The sequence below is a fragment of the Falco rusticolus genome, chromosome 6 (assembly GCF_015220075.1).
Source record: "Falco rusticolus isolate bFalRus1 chromosome 6, bFalRus1.pri, whole genome shotgun sequence".
In the NCBI taxonomy this organism is placed as follows: Eukaryota; Metazoa; Chordata; class Aves; order Falconiformes; family Falconidae; genus Falco; species Falco rusticolus.
The window spans coordinates 55,616,302-55,632,967 of NC_051192.1; positions in this window are offsets into that span (position 1 = coordinate 55,616,302).

The window sequence follows — 16,666 nt, forward strand, 5'->3', positions numbered from 1 at the left end:
GCACTAATTGGACTTTTTGTTAAGTTGTGATTTGATAGTTTTTAAAAACATGGCTGCAATGAATTTTCAGACATTACTGTCTGTTCCTGTCCATGCTAATCAGTACCATGTAGCACAGTGGGTCTTACATTTAATGGAGCAGTACGGAGCTCTTGTCAGCGTTCAAGCAATTGATTCCATAGAAGGGGCACAATATAAATCAAGCGCAGAGTAAAACCGCTGTTCTACAAGCTTGGAATAAGAGCACCCTTTTTCTTATCCAAGGCACTCAAAGACTGTCCTGCTGTGCTTATGTTGATTGTACTTCCTTTATCTTCTGTTCAGTCTTGGTTTTATCACTTTTTTTCAGTGCCTTTAGTGCTGGCTTAATATGCACCCTCACCAACCCAAGTTCACTTCCATTCTGATCCTTCAAAACTTTGAGAAGGTAAGGAATGGGGATCCTTTCCACCTGATTGCTTCTTGTAATTGCTCCTTCCTCATAGATACGCGAATATAATCTAGTCATTAGAAAAGGAACTTAATTTATTTGACCTGGCCTAAATTGGCAAGACACCTTCTGTTCCTGTTGTCTTGACATGTACGTCAAATTTGCACGCAATGCATTAGCTAAAAACTGGCTAGTAACCCAGAAATACCATTAAGAAAAAAGTGCCATTCAGCTAAGGATAGCTCAAGTGTCCCAAAAGAGTGTCTACCTGAGTACTTATATTCAATGTATTCTATCAATGATCTGCAAGCAAAATATAAAACCATAACTAATGAAGCATAAGGATAACACAAAGAATGTAAGATGAATAAATAATATGTTAACAGTATAATGTTATGCTGCTCAGCAATCCACAGTTATCTGAGAGAGTCAAATGTAGCATCATATACCTGGAAAACAAAAACTTTAGACCATTCCTACAGAACTTGTTCTAGAAAGCAAAAGCTTTGAAAATGGCAGAGGCTGTCACACAAAACCATAATGAATTTAAACCTTGGGCAAAACATTATAGTTAGAAGTAAAATTTTATGGAGAAAAACAGTATTTACTTTTGGTTTACAACAGTAGTGGGGAAAATAGTGTTTGTTTCCTTTGTTTATGTTTCACTAACAGTACTGGAAAGTTTTGGAGCTTCAGAAGAAAACTGCAGAAATAATGTATGGTCTGAAAAATTTCTGTTCGTACAAAGCTTAAAATGCTCCATCAACAGTCTGTCCTAGAAAAGGTTACAGGGTGACATAATCACCATCTATAATAACCACATGGAGACAAAGTGAACAAAGTCATAACAGGAGGCAATGACCAAGGAAGGACATTTATTAAAAAATACAGAAAAAGTGGAAACATTTTCTGCAGGAATTATTGCCTCTTCTGAAACTCTTTCTTCTCTTCTCTTCTCTTCTCTTCTCTTCTCTTCTCTTCTCTTCTCTTCTCTTCTCTTCTCTTCTCTTCTCTTCTCTTCTTTGTCCTCTTCCTCCTCTTCTCTTCTCTTCTCTTCTCTTCTCTTCTCTTCTCTTCTCTTCTCTTCTCTTCTCTTCTCTTCTCTTCTCTTCTCTTCTCTTCTCTTCTCTTCTCTTCTCTTCTCCTCTTCTCTTCTCTTCTCTTCCCCTCCCAAAATCATTAAAGCTTTTTGCCAGCTCTGAGAGAAATCTGAAGCCAGAAACATTTATATCAGAATTCAGATACACAATTTAACAGTGACATGAAAAAATCTGAGCAATTTGCTGGGGGAAATCCTGAATTTTTCTGGGGAAATATTTTTGCTGGGGAAAACTCCAGCGAAATTAAGCCTAAATCTAAATGTAGGGTATTGTAAGCATTGACTTCTACACCTGGGCTGTCTTGTTATCTAGAAACTCTTTATATTCACGATTTACCTACCCTGTTTCAAAAATCTCTCCTATGCATTACACCCTGGCAGTGCCTATACCTTAGATGACTAGATCACATCTATGTGTTTGACTTGTAGATGTCAACCTTACGTGAAATGACTCCTCACTTCTATGTCTTTAAATTAATTTTATCAGAAGATCTAGTCCTGGTACAGCAATTATTGGGGAAAATGATGTGTTTATGATATTCAGAACACCAGATCAGAATTGTCTCATGTGAGCTTAGAATATATGAGTCTAAGAACTCTCCAAGGATCTTACCTGCTCGTCATTCTGTAGATGGACAAAGACCCGCTATTATGTTTATTTCATACTTTTTTTTTTCTTTGCCATCAATGTCAAAGCTACCGCTTCCTTCCAGATCTTTCTATATGTGCTTGCAGACAATTCTATAGAGCGAGTCTCTCTTTTTTTTTTTTTTTTCAAGTGAGAGGAACAGAGAGAAAAGAAACATCCTTTCCTGACATCCTTTCCTGCTGATGTTTCTGAGAAAACAAGAAAAAAATAAATGCCAGATTTATGACATTTTAACCTGAGCCTATGTCACTGGAAGTAGATAAGAAATTATGGTATAATTTGTTTCTCGGTGGTGTTACTGGAAAAGAAAATTGCTAGTTTGTGAGTTATGAGTCTATAGCCAGGGCCAGATTTGGTTTGTATTCACACCAAAGTAACTTAATTAAAATCAGTGAAATTGCACTAATGTAACTGTGAGCAGAAATGTACCTCTTGTGCCTACTGGAACATAGCCCAAAAGCCACTTGACTTACTTGTGCTTAAGGCTTGCTCTGCATGAATGTCTACTACGTTACTGGCAGGAAGGTATGTAATATTCATGGTTTAATGGTGCAGATTCTACAAATGGGTTGGGTAGATGCCAGCAGCCTACATCCAAGCATTACTATGTATTTGCTTTGTTGACCTCTGTACACGCTCAATCACATGAAGTATTTACAGCTGGGACTCCAGTAAGGAATTCCAACTTCCAAAATGTTCCCACTGCCACTATGCAAATGCTAGCAAAGAGCCTCTGTTGTAATTAGCCTAGATTTCCTTACAATATCTAGTTACAAAGGAGTATCCATGAATATTCATGGGCAATTCATTTGAATTACGAACATTCATGAATAAATCATTTGGCTGAAAACAGGGTACCGTATGCTGCATTTCATGGCTCCCGTGATTTATTCCACAGTGCTACAATTTGTAATATTAGTAGCTATCATAAAGTTTATTTTTCAAGCCTCCATTTCCAGCTGTGACCGTGGCACTCTGGGGATCAGATAAGCCTTTTCTTATACCCCTGTAAGGTCAGATCCCAGCCTAGATACATCATGCAGATTTACTGCTCTTTTGCTATACACCCTCATTAGTGCTTTTGTAAGGTGCCTTTGTTCTCTTGGTGTATGATACCGACCGCAGACAAAGGGGGAATACAGTGCTTTTCTGGACTGACATTGAGAAGGGAAACACAATGCTGGAGTAAGCAGCGGAACAGACTGCCCAGAGAGACACTGTGCAATCTCCATCCTTGGAGGTTTTCCAAGATGAGACTGGATAAAGCCTTGAGCAACCTGGTTGGATCAGGAAACACAGGATAAGAACTGGTGAGATGTTAACACTAACAGCTGTGAGCTAAGTGCTTCTAATATGGCCAGAGGTAAGGAAGCAAGAGCAGTATGAAAAGTTATTTATCCTAATAAAAATTGTCGTGCCTCTCTTTTTCCTCTGTCATGAGAGAAAACAAATGTTATCAGTACAGTCTGTGGTTGCAATACCGTGCTTAAGAGAAGAAGCCAAGAGACATTATTATTTTTCTTTCCTTTTCTGTCTTTTTTTCTGCAGTTACAACATTCTGCATTTTGGCATCTTTTAGAAATAACCAAATAAGCAATGATTTATTCATATACTTTTGCTAGCCATTAACTAAGTCTGAAGAGCAGAGATAATATCACATGACCAAACAATGTTCAAATGAAGAAGAGCAAAACTAGGAGACCAAAAGACTCACAGGCTATAACTACTTCTTAGTAATTGAATTCCTCTAAAGTGGCTGAATAACAGTCAGATACAAGGCAATCAAGACCTCATTATCAGTAATATTTGAGCCAAAAAGGAGGATATGTGTTTCTGAATAAAATGTCAACTGTGCGGGTCCAAACTGTGCCCTATTAATTGTGCAACTAAATTTCTCAGCAGTAACGAGTAGTGAGTTAGTCCATGTTTCTCTATAGTTAATTCATTTGGGTATGATAAAGTGGTCTGAAGACAGCTTGCTTTGTGATAGGCATTGCCATCTAGATTCTGCTTGTGACAGATAGAGATGCTTCCATTAAAAGCAACAGATATATTCTAGCAAAAAAAATGGTGTACATAAAAAGCAAAAATACAGACATCGCAAAGGAGATAGAGGTTGGAGGGGAAAAAAAGGAGTGATTTGTGGAGTAAAATGATCTATGCCTAGACTTAGAGAAGGTAAGAAACAAGAACTTGAACTCTTGGTAAACAGTGACAATTATTGTCTGTCCCAAGACCCATTTGGAATGACTCCCATAACAAATTGCTTTCTAGTAAGAGCCAGGGTGAGCAGATCTCTGATGTTATGGCCTTTAAATGTTCCTGTGCTATGAAAAGAAGATTCTGGTATGGCACCCCTGGCAATAATCATACTAGTCTAGTCACAGACATAAAATAGCTGGAAAGAAGATAACTTGTAATAGATTTGGGTTTGAAAAAATATATTAGAGGAATTAAAAAAATTAAGGACTGTTTTCCCATTTTACATAATCTCTTTCGTGGCCAATGCATAGACATACAGAAGAGAACAGTGGTTAAATTACTTGATTATAAGCAAGCAAAGAATAGAGAATGAAGCCAAATGAATGATAGGAAATCAACAATACACCTGAAAGAAATATGAGAATTACTTGGCATCCTGAGTTCACTGAGCTTACATTTACAGAAGTTAACTCCTTCGGTATCTGTTTTGATTAACAGAAATACAGGGTCATGTTGATTATTGAAGTAATAGCTAAATTACAAAAAGACTGTTCAGATGTTAAATATGGATCATATAAACTGAAGGAAAGTCTGTCTGTATCTGCTTTCTGTGACAGCTGAACTGATTATGAATATGAGAATAACAAGACAGCTTGCAAGCAGGCTGAATTCAACACAATAAGAAAGATCTTCACACACTGATATGTAAAAGAAGCCTCTGATTTCAAAAAAGCAAATTTTGAAGAACTGAGAAATCTATGGCTTGAAAATGCAGAAGTCTGTTATTAGTGTTCCTTAGTCGTCTTCTTCGTACTTTCGGAAGAAAAGGCACTAGAGACTTGTTGATCATCCAAACAGTTGACCTGAAATTTCCTCAGGTCTTTTGGAGTCTGCGTAATCAGAATTCCGTGGCAAGGCATGGCAAGGCACCAGAAGAGAGCAGATTAGAAGACTAGAGTAGAAAAGACCAATGGTAAGCATTATAACAGGCTTTAATATGGAACAGTGCTAGAAAGAGGAAAGTAAGAAAATGTTTCCAGTATCTGCTGAGATAAATGGGCTGGAGTTGCAGTAAAGACAAGGTTATACATTAGGAAAATATTTTTAAAATAAGGAGCTTTTAAAATCACTTAAAATGGGGGGAAAAGGACAGCCTTATGTTGAACTGGGAAAAAAAGCAGACAGTCAAACAAGCATATAGGGGTCATCTGATTGATGAACAAACATTTTTACCAAAGTTTGTGGAAGAATAAAAACACTTTATAAGAGGTAAAAAAAATATACTCTTTATATTTTGAAGGCAATTCTTAGTAAGTGATTTCTACCTATGAAAAACATATTTTTTTTCTTTCTAAGCTTTATGTGATATAATGGAGCAGAGCTGTCTGCCTCAGTCTGTTTTTCATTTCTTCTTGGGAAATTGGGAAATTCTTGGGAAAAATAATAAAAAAAGAAGTAGATCTCCCTCATCTTGTGCTGAAGCTTTCCCCAACTTTCTCCTTAAATATATCTGAGAAAATTCTTGCACCTAGTAGTTGACTTATGGTTGAGGGTAATCAGCATACATATTTAAACCGAAAAAATCCTGAAACAACAATTACAGGGTACTGCCTACAGGAATTTGTCTTACTGGAATAAAGCATCAGAACAGCTAATGAATCATTATGAGAAATAAAAGGCATACAATTAAAAAGAGATGCTAGATAATTAAAGAAAAGACTAAAACCAGACAGCAGGAAGAGACACTGTTGTTACACGAAGATGCATTGCCCCCATGTAAAAACCAGAAAGAGACAGAATAAGAGAACTCATCCCAGTTTTAACAATAACATATCAGACTAAAAGCAAAAGTAAAATCCGACATAAGAAATTACTTCTAAATATTCTTTATTTGTGGCATTTTTTAAAGACCTGACCTCATGGTCAAACGACTTTTGAAAAGAGAGTGTCAAATGTTAGAAAATTGTATTTTTAAGAGCATTTTACTCCCCTTGATGTTTTGTTTACCCCCTTGTGATGCCAAGCCAAGAAGAACCCACAGATCTCATGAAGAAAACAATAATCACTGGGAAGCTAGGAGTGTAAATATGTGAGGAACTAGCTGCAAGGCTTAGGAGGCCTGGACTGTCGAATTCCACAGAGGAGTTAAAGCCTGGCAATTAGCTCTAGGAATTCAGTTAGAGTAACTAGATAGAAAAAAAAAATAATCTGTATTTAGATCCACTTAGAATGAGCTTGTGTCATGGGACAGTGTTAATTTTTGAAGTATGTCTAACAAACCATGGCAAAAGAGCTGCTCTCCCATTGTCATACAGATCTGAGCTTCTTTGCTCAATTATACAGCTAGATTAATAAGGCTGTTAATAACAAAAGACTAAAGAGCAAACTGTAGTCTGCCTTCAAGTCATACCATAAAACATGATCTCATAACTCAGACTACATTTGTTGTAAATGAGCAACACAGTCAGATACATAGTAACAAACAGTGGCTGGAAATTAAGAAATTCCCTTCCATCATCCCAGTTATTTTCCTTTTTTACTACAATTCTGTAATTTGATTAAAGGAGATATTATTTTTTTCTGGGAAATTAATGTGATTCAGAAAATTCAGAAAAACCTAAAAACAAGGAAAACTTATGTTGAGGAGGTAATAGATTTCGTTAATAATGGCGGGCAAATGATGCCATGCATTAGTGATCATAATATAAATTGGTATGAGAGTCTCATAGCAGAGAAAAAGGACTTACTTGATTCTAAACTTTCTAGTTTCCACTCTGCATAGTGTGTTAAATGGACACTGATTTATATTGGTTCTGATTTACATGTGGCACTACTTTGGCAGTGAGCCCTACAAAGAGCCTTAAACTGGGAGTAAATATATGGCTTACTGTAATTTAAGAACATTTTGAGGTCATTTTATACTGGCAGAGTGTAAGAAGATATTTGGGCTTCTAGTGTCTAGACTAACAGGGCAAAAAGGCCTTCTACAACTCTGACAGAGGAGAGATTGATGAAGAAGTGAGACAAGCAGCCACCTCACCCTCACCCCAACACTTAGCATCAGGAGAAGCATCTGAGCCAGGCAGCTGGGGCACCTGACCCCATGAACAGGAACAAAAACTACTGCTGCTCAAAGCTGTGTCAGACAGAACCAGCATTAAATCTGCCCTGGTCACAATTCAGCTGACCCTGAGGATGTTGACTGCTTCTGAGGACAAGACTGGATTTCTGAGTTGCAAAACTATTCCTAAGGCCTGGATTGGTTTCCCACTAAAATAGCACTATTAGTATGACTATTAACATCAGGACTGCTGCTAATGATAATAGTGTTGGAAACCTGCTAGATTGTTGTTTTTATCTCTACACTGAAATAACATTTGGCCATGGCACAGGAGCAATCATATTTAACATATATAAGATATACTGAGGATATATATATATAAAAATAATACAGCTTTGGGTCATTCTTGATCTCATGGACCTTAATTTTATTCTTTTTATACAAGAGAATTCTCAGGTGTAACACTGCTTGAAAATATTTAATACTTATTTTTACGTAAATTAAGGCTGCAAATATTCAAAAGCCATACACTTTTATTCCCTAGCAATTTAATTTTTTTCCTTCAGTTTTTGGTTCCAATTATTGGAAAAAATCAACAGAAAACTGTCAGAACATGAATGGATATAGTCTTGCTATTATGAAACTATTGTTCTCTACTGGATAGCACAGAATTCTTGCATCAAAACCTGTATTAGGTCATCTCAGATAACAAGGGTTCGTCTCAAATGAGACCTACCTCATTCTTATAAAGAAACAGCACAGCTTTTTCCATCCATCCATACAGAGAAAATTAATGATCAGTTAGAGGTATAGTCTTTTAGCGTCTTCATCCAACATTCAACAGCATCCTTTTGAGTATTTATGTCCTGTAAAAATTGACTACAAATGTTCTGGCATATCAGTAAGTTCAAATAGGAAAAAAGGCACATTTAAATCACAGTGTTGCAACAATTTCTTCTGTTACCATATGATCAAATGGCTGTTATGAGTATCAATAAATAAGCATAATGCTAGTCAAATACTTTACATATGTTAATAAATCATCTGAAAGAAAACCCATTCAAATGCCACAACAGCAGCAACACTCACATCTATACAATAAAAGATGACAAATATTTCACAAGTTGGAACTCCCAGCTGCATTTTCCACTATTCACAGTCTCGTAATATCCAATTACTTTTACAAATGCAATTGCAAAAAGTTATGCCAAACAACTTTACATGTTTGTATCCACTGAGGATTTGCTGTAAACTTGCCGATCTCAAACACGTCCTAATCTCATTAAAGAGTTATCTTCTCACCCAAGGAACTTTAGCAAAATTAAAAGTTTAGTTTCCTTTATGATATGGATGCTATTACTTTGCTCCTTGCACAGGAACTTTTATTGGAGGATCTCAAAGCAGTTTACAAACTTTAATAAATTAAGCCGCTTATCTCATTTGTCACATAGATAAGTGTTATTATCCCTCCTTTGTAGATATGGAAAAGTGAGGTATAGTAGTCCATGAATTTATTCAAAAAGGTAAGCTTTCTGTGTAGGAATGCTTAGAGATTTTTACAAATATTAAATTTCACAGAAAACTTCAGTATTTAATATCAAACATACTTTCATCATGAATGAACATAAAAAAAATATCAAGTTCACTTCATAATTTGGCATCTGACTATGAAATCAAAGTGTATCACCTTGAGAAAAACACCTTTTTCTTCTTCCAAAAATATTACAGGAAAGAATCCAATCTTTCCTTTGTCTTCTGTGAAAAAAGAGTGAAAAACAACTAAGCCACATAACAAAGCACTCTATCTATCCAAGATGCCAGGAGATAATAAATTACAGTTTATCTTCCAGGCCCTTAGCCAAAATTATCCAGACACTAGAAAGGTAAAAAGGGCAGTATAAATTTTTCAGCATTTATTCATAAAAAGCTTTTACAGTTTCAGAGCACTGGGAATGGAATGCTATGCATTAACTTACACATTCCACCTCTTCACCTCTGAATTTTCTTTTTTCCAATGAAAAGTTTCTGTAAACTTTATTAGTGTTTCTGGTCATGTTCTAGAAAAACAGTTTTTATTGTGCAATATTCTGTTCCTTTCAGGTTCTTCTAGTGGTCTCATTGCCTTGTCATAGCACTCTGGTCAACGCCTTTGAGCAGAAAGCTGGAAGAGATGAGGGGCCAGAGGAACTAAGATGACATGCTGACAGTGATAGAAAATCATCTTCTCATGGTCTCGATCAACCTGCCACCTTAATCTTAAGAATTCAAAAGTGGCCATGCAGAATCCCACCACAAGTCTATCTCATTTTTTTGACTCTGACAGTGACCAAAACTAGAAGGGTGTAAGGACAGAGCAATTACAGGGTTTCACCTGTGTACTTTCCCATCTTCCAACCATTTGTTTCTCAGGGATGTCTTGAGCCAGAAGTGGTCTCTGTTTATTTAATAAACATCACTTAATTTCTCTTCTGTGAACTCAGCCTTTCATCCCTTGAATCCAGTGATGCCTTAGTTCTAGGTGAAACCTTCAGGGGCTGTTTAATACAAAAGGAAAGGATCCCAAGAAGGCTGGTCCTGAAAAAAGAAGGGGGTGGGGGGAAGCCAAAGAAGAAAATGTGTCATTTTCTCTTGCATACCTCTTGCATCTTCTTCACTTGGAATCGAACTGAAATATTGAGTGAGGTAGAGTAGCTGATCTTAGCTCAGCAAATAAGGCAATCATCTGGAATGTAGGAGACAGATCCACAGGCATCATGTATTAATTATTCAATTGTCATTACAAACTATGAAAACTTTAACACAAAACATATAAAATCATCACTAGGGTAGCCAAAATACAGTAACTACTTTCCCCTAAAATGTGAATCTAAGCTGCAGAATAGGAATGTAAAAACTTTCATGCTGCAAGTTACCCAAACGCAAGGTGCCAGACGATGCCTTCACTACCCATCTTTTGGGTGAACTGCATCTCCTGGTACAGCACAAATACAGTAAGGGCTAGGTTCCTTGTTTAGATTTTTGTTATTCACAACTTAGTCTAGGACTTTAAATCAATTTCTTAACTATGAGACAACTATCAGCATTTAGGTGTCTTTGTGCATGCCCACCATTTGACAACTGGGTTGCTACAAAAGTAGCTGCTTTTTTTACAGAATGGCATTTGTCACTTAGATGGCAAATTTAGACACATTTAGATACAAGCTTAAACTTCTGGACCTTGGACTACTGAATTTTCTTTATATTGGTTTCACTCACATGCTTTTCAAAAGAGCTATTTTGTTCATTTCTATCAAGGGGACATGAGTAACTTCTGCTGGCAGAAGTCAATAGCTGTTTTTCGCTGCCTTGCATCAGCTTGAAAAAGCATGGATCTATTTTGCAGTTCAGTGGTTAGTCCTGAGGGGTCCTAGAATATCACAGCAAGGACCACAAAGGACCAAAGTGCATTAGGTCTGTATCATCCAGAATACATATTTTCTGCTCATGTATTTGCTTAATCTTTTCAACGACACAGAGTGAGAGCATTCTGTGCTCCAGTCCAGTGTCTGCTCATGCAATATTGATCAGCTGGTTCGCTGTGTGAAATGGCTCTGCTGGCCAAGAAGTCCCTGCCATCATGTTGGAAGACAAGAACATTCAGTGCAGGGTAAAGTATGAACATTTCTGATTACCCAATGAGTAAGTCTTTCTATCCACCCATTAGCACTTTGACCTTTTATTTGGTGCTTGAAGAGTCTGTCTTTTCCTGCACTCAAATATCTCCACAGATAACCTTTGGCTGGTGGTACTCGATAAGATGGGAGATACATGACTTTATCTGGATGCATTCAGGAGAATGAGCATCTGTCTTTTCCTGTTTTTCTTTCATTGACTGAAAGGCATCAGCAGGTTGTGTGTATCTGTTTCCATGTGCCCCTATATTAATGGGCATTCTTTTGTTCTGACTTTGCTATTAGTATCTTAGCTGTGCACAGAAAATACAAATACTATGTTTTATGTTTTTATCAACACCATTAGCATAAGAAATGTGTTCAAAAACCACATGAAAATTCACCTTGTGTCTGTTGTACTGTTTGGTCCTGACAGCAATGGCATTTGTTTTTTTATTCTTTCTCAACCAGAAGTTAAGCTTTTAACTGTGAGATTATACTGCTTAGTTTGAAAGCTTTTGCGAGCCTCTGTAGTATAATAATTTAACTTTAGAGAGCATGTAATTTTAAGTTCTTGTATAACACCACACATTTTATAGTATTACTAACTTTGCAATTTTATTTCCCTGTGACAATTAAGTGCACACCAATGTTATGGAATTTTCCCCTCCATCTCAGTTGAATGAAATCGGACTGGAGTACTATATGGTAGGTTGGGAGTTCTGATCCCTGGAAATGTAAAAGGTTTTCTAGTTCCCTTGTTACGTATCCATTTCACACATAAGCAAATCCATCAATTTGTTCATTTTTCCCTTCAGTGACCTACAACCTGCAAAAAAATGCAACAAAAACATTCACTGTGTACTTCTTATACAGTCCCTTTTCTATAAGTACAGCTGACAATGTTAAAGAAAACTAATATTTCACCAATTAAATTTGTAAAAAAGCATCTATTTTAGACACTAGCTGCTTATGGAGGCCCCTACAGGCTGGTAGAGTAAATGTTATCTTGCTGGCAAGCTAGATGCTGTATGACCTGAGCTGCTGCCCAAGGTCAGACTCTAAGCCAGTGCACATCTAAAAGCCAATCTGATGTAAAGCAAAGAAGATCCCATGCGTCACTGTATTGTGTGTAGGACGATACAGAGAAAATTTTTGGTGCTATGGCATGAGCCAATTCTACCTGCAGGTCACACCAGAGCTCCTGTGACACCTCAGAATTCACGCAGAGAGCTCGTCATAATTCCAACTTTAAAAAAACATTTTTAGTAAAGATTGGGTTTCAAATCTTGTTCTTTTCACAGAAACGTTTATTCTTCTCCTTCTGATAAATGATCTAAAAAAACATTTCAGCCATAATTTAACTCTGTACATCATTTTATACTAGTATCTGAGATAAGACAATGCAGATTAAATTCTGCATATTCATATTCTTTTTCTGAGAGAGGGCAATGTGCTGAAGGACTTTTAGTTACAAATAATGTAATAGTTATTTTGTCCTGTGAGGCCAACTTAATGTGTTATGCTGTCAAATCACAGATACTGTAGAAAGTGGTACCGAGTCATGTTTAGACATTGTTTTTCCACTCAGTACCTAGCCATCACATACATTATTCAAAATAATCAATTATACTATGAAAAATAAATAAGGCTATTCCTCTGGGGTGCATTTGCACCTCCAAGCTAGCTAATGTTATACAGTCTATAACTACCATCAGAAAAAACAAAAAGAACAAAAAATCCCCAAACCCGGGGAATATAAGTCTCTGGGGAAATACTTTGGTAAATCCATTTTAAATATATGCTGTGCCTAAGGCTGAGATGTATATACATCCACATATACATACATATATATATTAGGGACTCAGTTGACTACAGTATTTAAAGAAAGACATGTGAGTCAGAAAGTCTGGAAATGAATTCTTTTACTACCCTGAATACCCAGCAATGTTAAAGGGCCTATACCATGTTAATAAAAAACTGGAATAGGTGAAAGGAGAGTCAGACTTTTAGGTTTATTTTTAGATGAGTTATCATTATTATATGGCCCTGAGGATGACATATTCTTTCTGCTTACAAACACAGTATACAACAAATCTAGTAGTAAATATAATTGCGTATGAAATATAAGCAGGAACAGTGTTAGTAAGATTTAAGCTTTCTGACTTAAAGTAACACAATTCACTTACAGGAATAATGAATGACAGAATTGGAAGGCACCTTCTGAGTCTTCAAGTCCAAGCCCCTGGTTTTTTGTCAACTACTGTCACATAATATTGCTGGAATGCTTAAAACTAGGACTTTTCCCATAGTGACCATTTTGAATGGTTGTTGCAGTATCTCCGTTTATATATGGTTAAAAACACCTTTGTGATTATCAGTCTTAATGTGCTAATTTCAAATTTATGCTTATTTTCTCTAATATATACATCACCTTTAGCCTAATTTGTCCTCTGTAAATAACAGTAACAATCTTCCTTAGTCTTCCATTTTTCAGGCTAAATGGACATAGCTCTTTCAGTTTTGAGTCATAAACCAGAACCTCCTTCCACTTTATTATTCTTGTAGTCCTTCTTTATTCCAGATAGAGGAAGGAATATTTCCTTAATACCTTTGAATATAACTTACACATTTTGAGTCACACACTTCCACTTTCCTGTTATTTTGGGATCAGCTAATAGGTTTAGATATTTTTCCTCCTCACTCATTTCCAAAGATTGTCCTCCAAGTAAAGCAGGAAATCTTGTTATTAGTGTAAAAGTGCATGACCATGCACACATATATTAAATTTGCCGCTATTCTATAAGTCCAGTATTCAAGGTCATACAGTTACTCCTGTATGATATTTTCCCTCCCCACTACACATATGATGCCTCTAAACATCATTTTAACTATGAATGCCATTAGTTCATACCTATTTTGCACAAAGTCCTTAATGAAAGTATTTAATAAGATTAATCCCAAGATCAGTCTTTGAAGAAACTGCAAGTAACCTTTCCCTATTCTGAAATGTACCCTTCTAATAATATCCATTTTTGTCTCTTTTGGCCAGTCTTTACACATATTACATTTTCAGTTCTAATCTCTATGTTATCCACTTTAACTAGTAATTTTCTATCTGACACCATATCAAATGATTTACTGGAACCCAGACAGATTAGACCTACTGTGTGTCCTTTAACTAGAAAACCAGTTATTTTATCATAGAAAGATATCCAGTTACTATGACACCATCTATCTTCATAAACATTTGTTATATTTTTACCATATTTTCCAATTGCCTTCATGTTTTTAATTATTATTACCTTAAAAGTACATTTAAATGTTCTTTGCACTATAGAAGACAGGATATTAGGGCAGCAACAATGTGACTATATTATTTTCTCCTTTGGTCTGCATAGAATATTCACATACACACCAAAAAGTTTTTCAAGAAAAATGTACAATGCACTACTTTTTTTTATCTGTGAATGTACTTCCTGAAAAAATAGTTTCCTCAGTAAATTATAGTCTATATGAATATGTCCTGGTCTTGAAATTTGCCTTGAGGTTATGGGTTAAAAAGATTCCATCTCTCTACATACTGTGGAAGTGTCAAAGATGCCTTCAAGGCATAATATCTACCTGCACTGAGAAGAAGCTAGGTACACCATCTCACACACCTGCAAATGTCCATCACTCCTAAAAATGACTTCTAAATTCCTAAATCACTTAAGTATTTTTCAAAGTATTACATACAACTTCTACCGGGCCAGAGAGAGAAGCGAATTCCAGTTGTGCTAACCTACCTCCTTTGTAGATGTTGTTGTGTTGTTTAATTAATATATATTAAAAAAGAGATCATCAGATGAAAGACTTAATTAGCATACAAATTACTAATGGATTTATCAGATCTTTCACCAGCTAGTGTTATTTAGCCTGCCAGGCCACAGAACCATAACTGAAGGTATGATATGAGCCAACTTCTATAACTGGCTAATCGTTGTCTTCAGAGAAATTGGCCACCAACATATGGGAAATGCAGTCTCAGTTTTTGCAAAACTAGGTCAGAAATTTTGAAAGGCTTTCTCAGAGTATTTCTTGCATTTTCTGATTCAGGTCAGGCCTGGAATCTCTTAACAATAGTTTTTTTTTATCAGTCATTTGTAAACTTTCTGTCCACTTTTTTTTAAAAAAAACAAACCTAATGGAGGAAAGAAATACCCAAACCACAGCACTTTTTTGCCTAATGGCTTATTTCAGATGAGTTGCATTACTTCACTGAGTCATTGAAAATGGTTCTGTAGCCTTGTTTCCCCATGCTCATGCATAGCCTGGTTTCACAGGCTGGGATGCTCTTTATCCCACTTTCAAAGGTGTAGTGTGAGAATTTTACAGCCACACAGTCCTCAAAAAGAGAGTGAATGTGAATACGAGAGAAGAGGAAATACAATTTCCACAAAACATCTGTGCATTTCCTTGACATAGCAAAGCTTGAACCTAAGATTGTGCTAATCTTAGTATTCAAAATTTTCAGAAAAAATGAATTCTGTAGGAAGCAAAAAAAAAAAAGAGGAGAGAAAACAAACTTCCTTATCTCTAAGCCTTATTCCTACTTTTGTCATTATTCTTTTGTTTCACATAAACCAGGAAATGTTTTCTCCTACAGCTGTCTTTCTGATTCAGACATATAATTTTCACCTCCATTTCAGATGACTCTTTTCTTAGCCTGATCCTCTTTATTCAGTCGGAGTTTTGAAAGCCTAGAAGAATCAGTTCTGTTCAAGTCTATGTGGCTTACTTAAGCAAATTATTTATCTTTCTGGTAACTTTCACAAGGCACTGCCTTTTTTCTGCTTTATAGAGTGGAAAATAAAGCAGATATTTTAGATTAATTCCCTAATTAAGAGACTTAAACTAAGAAGCAAATTAGATGGACTTAATCCTGCACTGTCTCTTATTTTCTGTCTTTATACGATGGCATATCTATACAAAGGTGTATTTCTCCTAAATAAATATATTTATGAATTAAAACATTCAAGGGCCTTGATCCATCAGAACACTTGATGATGTGCTTAACTTTAAACACAAGCCACAGCTCTGGAAGTGTTTCAACAGACTAGAGAGAACGTTTAAGAGCCAAGCCTTGCTGTTACTGTATAGTGCATTAACCATTTGAGAAAATGTCTGGGATACATATGTTCTGCTTTACAGAGTTTTACTATAAAATGTTAAATGGCCTTTTCTGCTGAAACTCTGCAGGGCTAAGAAGGCAAACCCTTCTGCACATACTATATTACTTGTATTAAAATTATCTGAAGTACATGTATCTCCAGTGACCTGTCTGCAAGCATCTTGCTGAAAAATGTCACAATTAGCAGCAGACTCCTGCTGAGGGTTTGATTGCACGGTAGGGAACTAACTTTGCACCTCTGGAAGTTTGACTTTAACTGAAAATGTCTCTGTTGGTTTCAGTTTATTCCCCACTGAGCATTTGTCCATATCACAACATCATCACACCATTTAGCATAATGAATGCAGCAGTTCCTATGGGAGGGAGCACAAGAAACAGAGAGGGATACAGCCCAGATCAGAC